The sequence below is a fragment of the Oncorhynchus mykiss genome, chromosome 8, assembly GCF_057628025.1.
Source record: "Oncorhynchus mykiss isolate SJ-2025 chromosome 8, ASM5762802v1, whole genome shotgun sequence".
Taxonomy (NCBI): domain Eukaryota; kingdom Metazoa; phylum Chordata; class Actinopteri; order Salmoniformes; family Salmonidae; genus Oncorhynchus; species Oncorhynchus mykiss.
This window is the reverse complement of record NC_143029.1, coordinates 73,809,762-73,823,710: the sequence shown is the minus strand read 5'-3', so window position 1 is coordinate 73,823,710 and position 13,949 is coordinate 73,809,762. Positions and strand designations below refer to the sequence as shown.

Genomic DNA, 13,949 nt, shown 5'->3' with positions numbered 1-13,949 from the left:
ACAGAATAGCCTGCATGCGTGGCAGGAGTCAAGCTTATACCAACAGATAGCATCATAGTAACTGTGATTACAGCACAGACAGTGAGTGATGATTTCCTCTTCCCTGGAGTGGGTGTAGCATGCTGCTTAACATGGAGAGGGGGTTTCAGTGTACATTTTAGGACACCCTTGGTGGCTTGAAGCTGAGGGTGTCCTAAAATGCACACCATAGTAGAGTTCCCACATTGGCTTCAAGGGTTTGGAGTCCTCTATTAAATACAGTGTTGCCTGGACATAACAGAAAAGCTCCTACATTCGGATGTATGCTTCTCATGATGTCACAGCCCTCACCTCATAGCCTGTTTGACCACAGGACGCCCTCTTAGAAGAGTTTTCAACTGTTTTGCACAGTTTAGACTGCGGGTAACAAACTAGTCATACTTTTCTCATATTTCATCCTTACATCCATCCACCATGCATCAGCAATATGTATATTAAAGCAAACAACTGGGATTGCTTGAAGCTGGCTGAATTTGTGCTTTGGTTTCAAACATTGGCTCTTCTCTTCTCAGAGGTGGGGGAAAAACTGAGCCTGAGCAGGGACGGCCACGCCTTTGCAGTCAGTGTCAGGTGAGTCATTTTATGTGGTAGTTCAGGTTGCGGTCAGTCTGAATGAGACCTGGGTTCAAATACTATTTGAAATAATTTCCAATACTGTAGCTGGGCTTGATTGAGCGTGCATGGCACAATACAACCAATAGATTGGCGCAAAACTGCAGACCCTGCCCTTTGTTTTTATTTGAAACATGTCAAGTAATGTTTGAACCCAGGTCTGGTCTGAAGTGCTTGGCTCGTCTTGCAGCCGCAGGGGATAACGAGTCATACCATGCAGGAGGGCGAGAGACGGGAAAAAATGGTGTATACTTAATTCATCCTCTTGTGACAGGTGTTGTTTGTTTGTTTTTTTACCTAGAAATTAAAGTAAGCCTCTTCAGAGTTGGAGCAGAGGGTACCAGACCTTGGTGACTGGGCCAAATTACTGCCTCTATCACTTTGAAAGATTCAAGGTCTCTGTGTTTTTTTATAATTCAGGTCACCAGTTGGAATGCTGTCATTTTAGAATATAAAATAAGATATGCCATTTAGCAGATGGTTTTATCCAAAGTGACTTACAGACAAAAAAGTTAAAAATAATTACGTATGGGTGGTCCAGGGAATCAAGTTTAAAATGTTTAAGTTGATTTGTCACATGCACAGGATATAAAGTAAAGTATAAAGTAATCTTATAAAGTACTATTATAAAGTAAGAAGAAGTACAAAGTACGAACATGAGAAGTATGAAAAAAACACGAGAATGCAACCCATATTCAGGGTCAGTGCCAGTACCGTAATTACAATGTGCAGGGTTACTGGAGTAGTTGAGGTAGATATATGTACGTGTAAAAATGTCAGGATAAGTAATAATGGTAATAATAATCAATAATAATCAATATAGCAGCAGCGTAAGTGGTGAGTGCATGGTGATGAGTGTGTGTATGTAGTGCCATTACAACGTTTTCAAACCTCTTGACTTTTTCCACACTTTGTTTTGTTACAGCCTGAATTAAAAATGGCAATTTAGATCTACACCCAATACCCCATAATATCAAAGTGGAATTATGTTTTGGCTGTGATAGGAGAAAACTGAGGATAGATCAATAACATTGTATTTACAGCACAACACTAAACTAAATTACAGAGTGAAAATAAGCATTTAAGCATGGTGGTGGCTGCATCATGTTATGGGTATGATTGTCATCAGCAAGGACTAGGGAATTTTGGGGGGGATAAATAGAAAAAGATTAGAGCTAAGCACAGGCAAAGCCCTAGAGGAAAACCTGGTTCAGACTGCTTTCCAACACTGGGAGACAAATTCAGCAAGACAATATCCTAAATCGCAAGGCCAAATATACAGTGGAGTTACTTACCAAGACGACATTAAATGTTCCTAGGTTACAGTTTTGACTTTAATCAGCTTGAAAATCTATGGCAAGACTTTAAAATGGCTGTCTAGCAATAATCAACAACCAACTCAACAGAGCTTGAATAATTTTTAAAAGAATAATGGGAAAATATTGTACAATCCATGTTTGCAAAGCTCTTAGAGGCTTACCCAGAAAGACTCACAGCTGTAATCACTGCCAAAGGTGATTCTAACATGTATTGACTCAGGGGGTTGAATACTTATCTAATCAAAATATGTAAATGTTTTTTTTTCTCCATTAATTAAATGTTTTTATTTTTTGTTAACACTTCACTTGGCACCCAGTGTATGTCATAACATGTCATAACAGCTGACATAACTTGTCATAACCTGTCATAACATGTTCATAACACTGTCATGACTCATATATTTACACATGTTGTGACTTACATTTTGTTATCTTATGGCTGCTTATGACACCTACGTAAGAGTGTCAAAACCCACATTTATTCTAATTCGTATTTTCCTTGCAAAGAAGTTTCCTTTCATTTGAACGTTTGTTTCTTAAATCCTTTGTTGTTGTTTTTTAATCATATTTTAAATCATTTGTAGAAAATACACTCTATGACACTGTCATGAATCATTATGACTGTCCTGTGTCACTTTACTTGGACTAAAAAGATACACTTTGTCACATTGTCAAGAAGCATTATGATCATCTGTGTCACTTTACTTGGACTAAGGAAATACACTTTATGGCACTGTCAAGAAGCATTATGACCATCATAATCATTTAAACCAGATAGGCCTATATGCCCTTATAGTCAAAAAGAGGGTGTCTTATCCTGGTCCTGAAATCTGCTCCTGAATTCATCCCAGTCATCAGCAACAGAGCATTGGGATAGGTGCATGTCTAACATCAATGTGTGCGCAATTACAGTGTCAAGTAAAGTGTTACATTATTTTTCTTTCACTTTAACATTGCAGAATATTTTGGGTAGATCGTTGACAAATTACAATTCAATCCATTTTAAACCCACTTTGTAAAATAACAAAATATGGAAAAAGTGTGAATACTTTCTGAAGGTACTGTATAATATGTGTATGGTGTCAATAAATGTGTATATTTTTGTGCGTGCGTGTGTGTATGTGCGTGCGTGTGCGTGCGTGTGCGTGTGTGTGCCTGAGCATGTGAGCTAGAGTGTCAGTGTAGGTGTGTGTGAATGAGTGGCTATAGACCTGTGAGTGAGCATAGAGTCAGTGCAGATAGTCTATGGGAGCGGGTGAGCAGCCGTTGTTTAGCTATTCAGCAGTCTTATTGCTTGGGGAAAGAAGCTGTCTCGGTGTCTCGCCTGCCTGATGGTAGCAGAGAGAACAGTCCATTGCTGCGGTGACTGGTGTCTTCAGCAATTTTTTCTTTATTTTCCTCAGACATCTGGCATTGCAAGAGCCATGCTCTACCAACTGAGCTTTTGTGGTTATAATTAAGCAGATCCTTCTGTATAACGATTAATATTAATCATTTAGGGTCCGTGTTTACTTGGTTGCAAACAAAACAGTGTCTATACACAATCAATTTCTGAAGAGTAAAAACAGTAGGATGAGTGAATAATAAGTCCTCAGTATCTGATTTTCCCACAGCTATTACACCAAACCTGTAATGTCTCAGAGTGAATGGTGATACAATTAAACAGGAATTTTTATGCAGATTATCAAGTGCTGCAAACCAAGAGGAGGCATGAGGAGGAAGAGAGGGGGGGGGGAGCAGCTAGCAGGGGTTGCATGGGGGAATTTCCAGACATGTGTTTTTGTTTTAAAATAGATTTATAAATCTCTTTGTTTTAGAATCCAGGGGTTGACCTATAGTATACCTCCCCGCCTTCTCACCCTCTCCAATCTCGTTTAAGCCTTTAATCAAATGCACATCTGGATTGCATTGCGCGGCTGCAGAGAGAGAGGCCTGATTGCTGTTTAGCGGACCACGCGATGATGTCACTTCTCATTTTGATGCTGCCCAAAGCAGCCACATGTATCTTCCTGTCTGAAGATACAGGACACGGCAGCAAGCTGGGTCACATCATTGGTCAAACTCAGATAATAAGAGTTCTCTGCATGGCACTCGAGGTCACACAACTGATAAGGGCTGCAGGGTGATGCTGCCTGCTTAGTATGCTATCTAGAAGCAGGATGTCTTCAGTGCATTTCCTCATCATGTTTAATTGGATGATTATGATTAGTATGATTAGTATGATTGGTAATGGCATAAAGTATAATAACAATACTTTCAAAATAACTTACACATTCGTAACATATCATAAGAATTGCAGGACGTAATATATCACACAAAATGGATGACATTGTGCAAAATTATGCACCATTTTCGGGGAGCCCTTTTAAGCAAAAAGAAAGTTAATAAAAGTTGGTAGAAAATTAAAAGGCCAGCAGAAAGACAAATGGAAAACATTGATTGGTAGAACATCCTTTAATTGACCTGCTGAATGTTTTACAAGGCTGTCAAGCAGACATAACATTGGTCAGGAGACAGCATGTATTCACGACTCTTCAAGTTGATGAGGAATTAGGAATCAGGAATTTCTAGGATGACTATGACATTTCCTGTGTCAGAAACTATCCCACCAACCAACCACCTCCTCAATAGCAACCTAGGCCCCCCACACAACACTGGCATTCTCCTTTCTCAATAGAGCTTAATTAGAGCTTTTCACTTTCTAAGGAACCCACGGAAGTCGAGAAGTTGTGGACAAAACACTGACTGACTTTCATTACCAAAGCCTCCTCCAAGCTACTGGGCAAAGACAACTAACGCGGATTAAGACCACACAGCAGCGATGAGATAAAGGAAATAATAATGCTGTGTTACACTTTCCTAACATAACACTCAAGACTGGTATAATGAAACAAAATCTTCTTAGGCTATGTTTACACAGGCAGACCAATGCTTTTTTCACAAATTGGTCTTTTGAGCAATCAGATCAGATCTGATGTGAAAAGATCTGATGTGATTGGTCAAAAGACCAATTAGTTGGAGGGGGGTGGAAATCAGAATTGGGCTGACTTAAACACTGCCTTCATAACTGGCTGAATGCCTTCAACACGGAGGGTGTGAACATTTGCAGGACATGGAGTGCAGTTTGAATCTAGTCATGTACACCTGTGATATAGCTAACATTGGCCTACATTCAAATTGTTCAGCTTTAACACGTGATAACCGACATTCGTCGCCAAAATTGCAATAATAATATATGTTTTTTTAATATACAGTACCTGTCAAAAGTTTGGTTACACCTACTCATTCAAGGGTTTTTCTTTATTTGTACTATTTTCTATATTGTAGAATAATTGTGAAGACATCAAAACAATGAAATAACACATATGGGAAAATGTATTAGCCAAAAAAGTATTAAACAATCAAAATATATTTTAGATTCATCAAAGTAGCCACCATTTGCCTTGATGACAGCTTTGCACACTCTTGGCATTCTCTCAAACATATTCACCTGGAATGCTTTTCCAACAGTCTTGAAGGAGTTCCCACATATACTGAGCACTTGTTGGCTGCTTTTCCTTCACTCTCAGGTCCAACTCATCCCAAACCATCTCAATTGGGTTAAGGTTGGGTGATTGTGGAGGCCAGGTCATCTGACACAGCACTCCATCACTCTCCTTCAACGTCAAATACCCCTTACACAGCCTGGAGATGTGTTGGGTCATTGTCCTGTTGAAAAACAAATTATATTCCCACTAAGCACAAACCAGATGGGATGGTGTATCGCTGCAGAACGCTGTGGTATCCATGCTGGTTAAGTGTGCCTTGAATTCTAAATAAATCACAGAAAGTGTCACCAGCATCTGAACAGTTGAGGTTGATATGTGTGTGTTACTTGAACTCTGTGAAGCATTAATTTGGGCTGCAATTTCTGAAGTGCAATTAACTGTAATGAACTTATCCTCTGCAGCAGAGGTAACTCCGGGTCTTCCTTCCAAATAGGCTATCTTCTGTATACCACCTCTACCTTGTCACAACACAACACAACTCAAATGCATTAAGAAATAAATAAAATCCACAAATTAACTTTTAACAATGCACCCCTGTTAATTGAAATGCATTCCACGTGACTACCTCATGAAGCTGATTGAGAGAATGCTGGTTTGTTTAACACTTTTTTTGGTTACTACATGATTCCATATGTGTTATTTCATAGTTTTCATGGCTCACTAATATTCTACAGTGTAGATTATAGTACAAATAAAGAAAATCCGTTGAAAGAGTAGGTGTATCCAAACGTTTGACAGGTACTGTATTTTTGGTAACAGGATATTGTACCATTTATTGTATGTGACAATATACAAAAGTTTTTGAGAAAAAAATCTATATTTTTTCATTTTATTTTATTTTTCAATTTTATTAAGTAAATGTATTTATGGTTTCATTTCATTTTGATAAGAGATTTGAAGGTTATTTGTTGATGTAAAAAATGTAATTGACAGATTTTAAGGTTGTCATTAGATTTGGGATGGGCTGGTGTCGCAAGAAATTCTTGAGAGAAAAATGGGGTCCCCAGAACTTCGGGCCAAAAAAATTTGTTTGAATACTGCTGGTCTACACGTTTTTGTTCTGGGACAGGTGTTGTTTTGTGACAATGACCACAAGAGCACCCATTGACTGATTTGACAGCTCTAACAGTTAAACTCCAACATCGGCAAAATAAAAACAATGACATGCAATGCGATATTCGGTTATCGCGAGTTAATGCAGAACTGATTGAATTTATACCATAGTCTATTTGACATCTGACAAACATTCAGTCCATAATTCTTCAGAGCTTTTGCTGTATTTTAATTTGTCTTCATCGTGGTGAAAAAGAGAGAGACATCATAAATTATTGCCCATGGTCACGGTAATGTCAATAATTCATTCCTATTTAAATCCATATTATGAGGTCCCCACACTGTGTTAGGATCAGAATATGATTGATAAAAGTATAGTGACAGCGCCAGGTTTCATTCCTCTGCACAGTCGTCTTGCTGACATCGTCTTGAACTTGAACAATTTGTTAAGACATTTTTCAAATACTGCTGTTCTATTCTATCAAAATATCTTTAATTATATTCAAATATGTCTTAATAACATGACAAGCCAAGAGAGAATTTGGTATCACAATTAGTACATGACGTTGGCCTCCAATTATTTTCTTAGTTTGAGTCAAAAATAGTTTTTCATCCGTCTCTCAAAATGAATGAGTTTGATAGCCATGTAACGTACAAACCCACTCAGACAAACATTCCAGCAAAGTGGCCAATTGAAAACATGGGACCTCAGATCCAACATCACTGATTGTTCTGGGATTTTCCATGCATACTGTAATCATGATCTGAGAGCCTTTACCTGGCATCATGGAAGTTACTGCAAATGTTAACAACGTGCCTACGCATTAAGTCCATGATTACTCTGTTGGTGATGAAGTGTAGGGTTTCACTATTAGAGAGTCCTGTGGATATTATTACAACCACCCAACTATTTCTCACTAACGAGTGAAAAATGTGGCTTTTTATCTACATAGATTGAAATGCTGATATGAATCTGTTTTTATGAAGAATAGCCCTATTTTGAATGCATTAACAATCTTTATTGTCAGAAGTGGCTGTAATTGAGAGAATGGCCTGCGATAGAAGGGAAGGAGATTAAAAAAATAGTCTGAACAAAATATAGTTGAAGTCCATTATGTTATTGCCTTTATGGAAATCAGTGAAATGACCTCCTCTAACAGGGCCTAAACAGCAGTGGTTTAAGTGAAACCGTATGTGGCAATTTTTTCAGTTACTCTGGACAACTGTATATTAAAAACAGCAGGAAAGCTTATGCTGGGTGCTTTGTAATTTTGACACCACTTGATGATTTATTTGAGTGGAAAATCTTTATCCATACTAAATTAAATATCTCCAAGGAATGTGTCTTTAATCATGTTTAACAATTGGCTACAGCCATGAAAAGGCAGCAGCGATAGAAGAAAAATAATTTCTTTAGAGAGAGAATGAAATGCTATGAATCCAAACACATATTTATTAGAACAATAAAACAATAAATACTGTACATTATGTAACCACAGTGTTGCTATGCTGTATCTAACTGTGTAAATGTAATGTAATTACACAGATCAATGGAAAGGGTGACGGTTTAAGTCTGCAACCATATGAACTCTGCTGAAAGAATGTAGGAGCTGCAGCATAGGTGTTAACAAACACATGTTCCTTATTGTTCAAAGGAGGTATGCTAGCTATAGAATTTCAGGATGTCTAACATTCTATTGCTGTCATACTCATATAGCAGCCAAAAGGGATATCCGGCCAACACACACTTATTTTTTAATGTCCCCCTTGCTAATATAATTGAGTGTTAGTGTTATACTATAATACTTGGTGATGAAAGGCCACATAAGTACCGATACAGTGTCTTATACCTTGTAAGTACTGGGCCGTCACTGATTTGTGAGGTCCCATGTTACACGGACCAACCTTTGAAGTGGATGTTAAGGCAATACATCACAGCACTTTAGTGAATAGAAAACATTTTATGTCTTTTAGCAATTTTAGGCATCCCATTAACATCTGCTTTCGATATTTATAAAGTCCTGTCTTCAGTCTCAATGACGCCTTGTAGTTTCTCCTCTGTCTGCTGCATGCCTTTGAAAAATGTGGACATCCCAAGTTCCAATAGATTGCATTTATCTCAAACATATGAAATGTGCAGCTATGGATTTCCTTTATAACCTTGATATTTGTGTATTTAACTTTAGAGCTTAAGAGACAAGACTGTAATCGGACGAGAGAATTAAAGGACCTGCTTTTCTTTGTCAATGAAGTACAGTTGAAGTCGGAAGTTTACATACACTTAGGTTGGAGTCATTAAAACTGGTTTTTCAACTACTCCACAAATGCATTGTTAACAAACTAGAGTTTTGGCAAGTCGTTTAGGACATCTACTTTGTGCATGACACAAGTAATTTTTTACAACAATTGTTTACAGACAACTGTATCACAATTCCACTGGATCAGAAGTTTACATACACTAGGTTGACTGTGCCTTTAAACAGTTTGGAAAATTCCAGAAAATTATACCATGGCTTTAGAAGCTTCTGATAGGCTAATTGACATAATTTGAGTCAAATGGAGGTGTACCTGTGGATGTATTTCAAGGCCTACCTTCAAACTCAGTGCCTCTTTGCTTGACATCATGGGAAAATCAAAATAAATCAGCCAAGTCCTCAGAAAAAAATGGTAGTCCTCCACAAGTCTGGTTCATCCTTGGGAGCAATTTCCAAACGCCTGAAGGTACCACGTTCATCTGTACAAACAATAGTACGCAAGTAAACACCATGGGACCACGCAGCCGTCATCCCGCTCAGGAAGGAGACATGTTCTGTCTCATAGAGAGGAACGTACTTTGGTGCGAAACGTGCAAATCAATCCCAGAACAACAACAAAGGACCTTGTGAAGATGCTGGAGGAAACAGGTACAAAAGTATCTACATCCACAGTAAAACAAGTCCTATATCGACATAACCTGAAAGGCCGCTCAGCAAGGAAGAAGCCACTGCTCCAAAACCCCCATAAAAAAGCCAGACTACGGTTTGCAACTGCACATGGGGACAAAGATCGTACATTTTGGAGAAATGTCCTCTGGTCTGATGGAACAAAAATAGAACTGTTTGGCCATAATGACCATCGTTATGTTTGGAGGAAAAAGGGGGAGGCTTGTAAGCCGAAGAACATCATCCCAACCATGAAGCACGGGGTGACAACATCATGATGTGGGGGTGCTTTGCTGCAGGGGGGACTGGTGCACTTCACAAAATAGATGGCATCATGAGCGAGGACAATTATGTGGATATATTGAAGCAACATCTCAAGACATCAGTCAGGAAGTTAAAGCTTGGTTGCAAATGGGTCTTCAAATGGACAATGACCCCAAGCATACTTCCAAAGTTGTGGTCGGCTACCCAAAACATTTGACTCAAGTTAAACAAATTAAAGTCAATGCTACCAAATAGTTATTGAGTGTATGTAAACTTCTGACCCACTGGGAATGTGATGAAAGAAATAAAAGCTGAAATAAATCATTCTCTGTACTATTTTTCTGACATTTCACATTCCTAAAATAAAGTGGTGATCCTAATAATAATTTTTGCTAGGATTAAATGTCAGGAATTATGAAAATATGTATATCATAGTCTCTATTTTCTATAAATATCACGTCCACTCTGAGATGACATGAGCAAAAAAACACAAAAAAACAGTGAAAAAGTCAACAGTCACTTTAATAACAACAGACACTGAAAATGCAATTGATGATCGGCTGACAATGAAAAAGAGCTGACTAAAAAGTATTTAGTCAGCCACCAATTGTGCAAGTTCTCCCACTTAAAAAGATGAGAGAGGCCTGTCATTTTCATCATAGGTACACTTCAACTATGACAGACAAAATTAGAAAAAAAGTCCAGAAAATCACATTGTAGGATTTTTAATGAATTTATTTGCAAATTATGGTGGAAAATAAGTATTTGGTCAATAACAAAAGTTTATCTCAATACTTTGTTTTATACCCTTTGTTGGCAATCACAGAGGTCAAACTATTTTCTGTAAGTCTTCCCAAGGTTCACACACACTGTTGCTGGTATTTTGGCCCAGTCCTCCATGCATATCTCCTCAGAGCAGTGATGTTTTGGGTCTGTTGCTGGGCAACACAGACTATCAACTCCCTCCAAAAATGTTTTATGGGGTTGAGATCTGGAGACTGGCTAGGCCACTCCAGGACCTGGAAATGCTTCTTACGAAGCCACTCCTTCGTTGCCCGGGTGGTGTGTTTGGGATCATTGTCATGCTGAAAGACCCAGCGATGTTTCATCTTCAATGCCCTTGCTGATGGAAGGAGGTTTTCACTCAAAATCTCACGATACATGGCCCCATTCATTCTTTCCTTTACACGGATCAGTCGTCCTGGTCCCTTTGCAGAAAAACAGCCCCAAAGAATGATGTTTCCACCCCCATGCTTCACAGTAGGTATGGCGTTCTTTGGATGCAACTCAGCATTCTTTGTCCTCCAAACACGACGAGTTGAATTTTTAGCAAAAAGTTATATTTTGGTTTCATCTGACCATATGACATTCTCCCAATCTTTTTCTGGATCATCCAAATGCTCTCTAGCAAACTTCAGACGGGCCTGGACATGTACTGGCTTAAGCAGGGGGACACGTCTGGCACTGCAGGATTTGAGTCCCTGGCGGCGTAGTGTGTTACTGATGGTAGGCTTTGTTACTTTGGTCCTAGCTCTCTGCAGGTCATTCACTAGGTCCCCCCGTGTGGTTCTGGGATTTTTGCTCACCGTCCTTGTGATCATTTTGACCTCACGGGGTGAGATCTTGCGTGGAGCCCCAGATCGAGGGAGATTATCAGTGGTCTTGTATGTCTTCCATTTCCTAATAATTGCTCCCACAGTTGATTTCTTCAAACCAAGCTGCTTACCTATTGCAGATTCAGTCTTCCCAGCCTGGTGCAGGTCTACAATTTTGTTTCTGGTGTCCTTTGACAGCTCTTTGGTCTTGGCCATAGTGGAGTTTGGAGTGTGACTGTTTGAGGTTGTGGACAGGTGTCTTTTATACTGATAACAAGTTCAAACAGGTGCCATTAATACAGGTAATGAGTGGAGGACAGAGGAGCCTCTTAAAGAAGAAGTTACAGGTCTGTGAGAGCCAGAAATCTTGCTTGTTTGTAAGTGACCAAATACTTATTTTCCACCATAATTTGCAAATAAATTAATAAAAAATCCTACAATGTGATTTTCTGGATTTTTTTTCTAATTGTGTCTGTCATAGTTGAAGTGTACCTATGATGAAAATTACAGGCCTCTCTCATCTTTTTAAGTGGGAGAACTTTTTGGTGGCTGACTAAATACTTTTTTGCCCCACTGTATGTGACTGTTCTAATATGGACACTGTATCGTTGGTCCTTGTACTCGAAGGTGAGGTTGGTTTAGCATGGACTGTGTCCACACTGACTGAGGGGGCAAAGAAGAGTGGTCCTCCTTGGAAGAGCAGACCTAACATTAATGAGGGTAATGGGTTTTAAAGTAAAAGGGTTTTGCTGATTACGCTGCTTATCCAAATGACGAGTATAAGACATTTCAAAAGAGGAAGCCATTTATCTATGCAGGACAGCAGCACTGTCTGGAGAAGCTCACTGTGCTAACTCTTATCACCAAAAGCCTGAGGAGAATCAGTGCATGATGGCACTCATTTGATCTCCAAGGAGGCAGTAGACTGTTTACTGTCAACTACTGACCTCAGCTGCTCTATATCCATTCACCCACATGTATTTATCTTCAGGGAGTTTCACCATTCTATGAGATAAATTGGACAATTACTATTTAGCAAAAACACTCATGCAGGGGTTAGCTGTAATTATTATTATTTTTTAACTCAAGCAGATTCTACTTGGACGGGACACTTGAACCCCGAGAGAGAACTTGCCAATGACACTGTAAGTTGTTTCACCCCTAGAAATGAGTCGAAAATACTTCCACAAAATACCTTCCAGATTTGGGAATAAATAACACGCATGTCTAGTCTCTATCCCCGAGCAACAGCTATGCTATGATCATACACAGACCTTCTGTCAGTACAGAAATCATTAGAGAAAATGTGCTTCTAAAAAAAGATGAAAGCGTTGCAGCTGGAGCAGTGAGGTGGCCTTAAGCAGGTCTGCAGTGCTGTTGCGTGCTATCTGCTTCATCTCTGGGCACCTGGAGGTATAGAGGATGAACAGAAACACATGTGACCTGCAGGAGTGATTTCTGACAACAGTACGGGTCAGGTCATTCTCCATCTTCCTCTCTGTTTGAAGACGGGAAGGTAACACATTCTTTGAACTGTTAGGGGCCAGAAGCCCACATAACACTATCATAAACATAGGAGTCTTTGAGGAGATGAATTCACAATCTAGATAGGCCACTGAAATATGGCCAAGATATTCCAATGGACAATTTACTTTTAATGTTATATTTGACAGCTTTATGGTACGGTATGATTAGTGGGATCATATGCATAATTCTTGTTCTTTGCAATCTAGTTTAGTAACCATGCATGAGACATTCCTGAAGCTGATGCCTAGGCTTTACCTGAGAGGGCTAATGCAGTTTTTAGTTGTTTAGATGACCCTGGTTCAAAACCCAATTGGGGTATCAATACTATCAGTGGTATTAGATTTCCAATCAATTTTGTCATTGTTTTGACCTTTTCTAGCATACTCTTTTCCAAATGATGTAATCCCTGTTTTGGTGGCCAATTTTCACTACATTGTATGATTAATGAGAAAAATAACTGGCAAGTTTGTTATCAACAACTTCACTCCCAGAAATGCAATCCTCATAATCACACCGTTGATCTGTAAATAAGCCTGGTGGGTGAGAAACTACACTTTCCATAACCTGTCAAGACAACTTAAGATGGTAAATTACATTTTGTTTTGGCCAGACCAAACATATTAAATCAATATAATCTGAGCTCAATTTTCTCTGTTATTTGTATCAAGAGCCTCCTCATACCCTAGTTTACCTCATGACCATATTCCTATCCCTTAGTAACACACAACCCTGTCTAACAAGGCACCATGAACACATAAATTCCAATTAGTCATTGATCTCTTACTAACATAAGCACAAAACGGTATACAATATCTTTCCCAAGAACATTACCATTTTTAATAGCCTACATTACGATAAATCGGCAGTGTCTCCTCTGAACCAAATTTGAGTACTTCTGACACTGACATGTTCACTCCTTCCCATTACAGGTGTCTCCGATTGGGGGAAATGAAAGCCACCGACATGATTCCAACCGGCCTCTCAATACCCCTTGGCATCTTCTCTCCTCTGTCACTCCCTTGCCCCCCTTGCCCCCCCCCCCCCACCCAACCCTACATTATGTAACAGTGT

At 39.1% G+C, this 13,949-nt stretch overlaps 1 long non-coding RNA gene across 1 annotated transcript in view; it reads left to right on the top strand.

Annotated features, from left to right (window-relative positions):
• LOC149982108 (uncharacterized) overlaps nucleotides 1-12,565 on the top strand; it is a 127,043-nt gene extending 114,478 nt beyond the window's left edge. Inside the window, exons 2-3 of the long non-coding RNA XR_016482595.1 lie at nucleotides 552-609; nucleotides 12,444-12,565. This is a non-coding gene — a long non-coding RNA (uncharacterized LOC149982108). The remainder of the gene's footprint in view (nucleotides 1-551; nucleotides 610-12,443) is intronic.
• The last annotated feature ends 1,384 nt before the right edge of the window (nucleotides 12,566-13,949 follow it).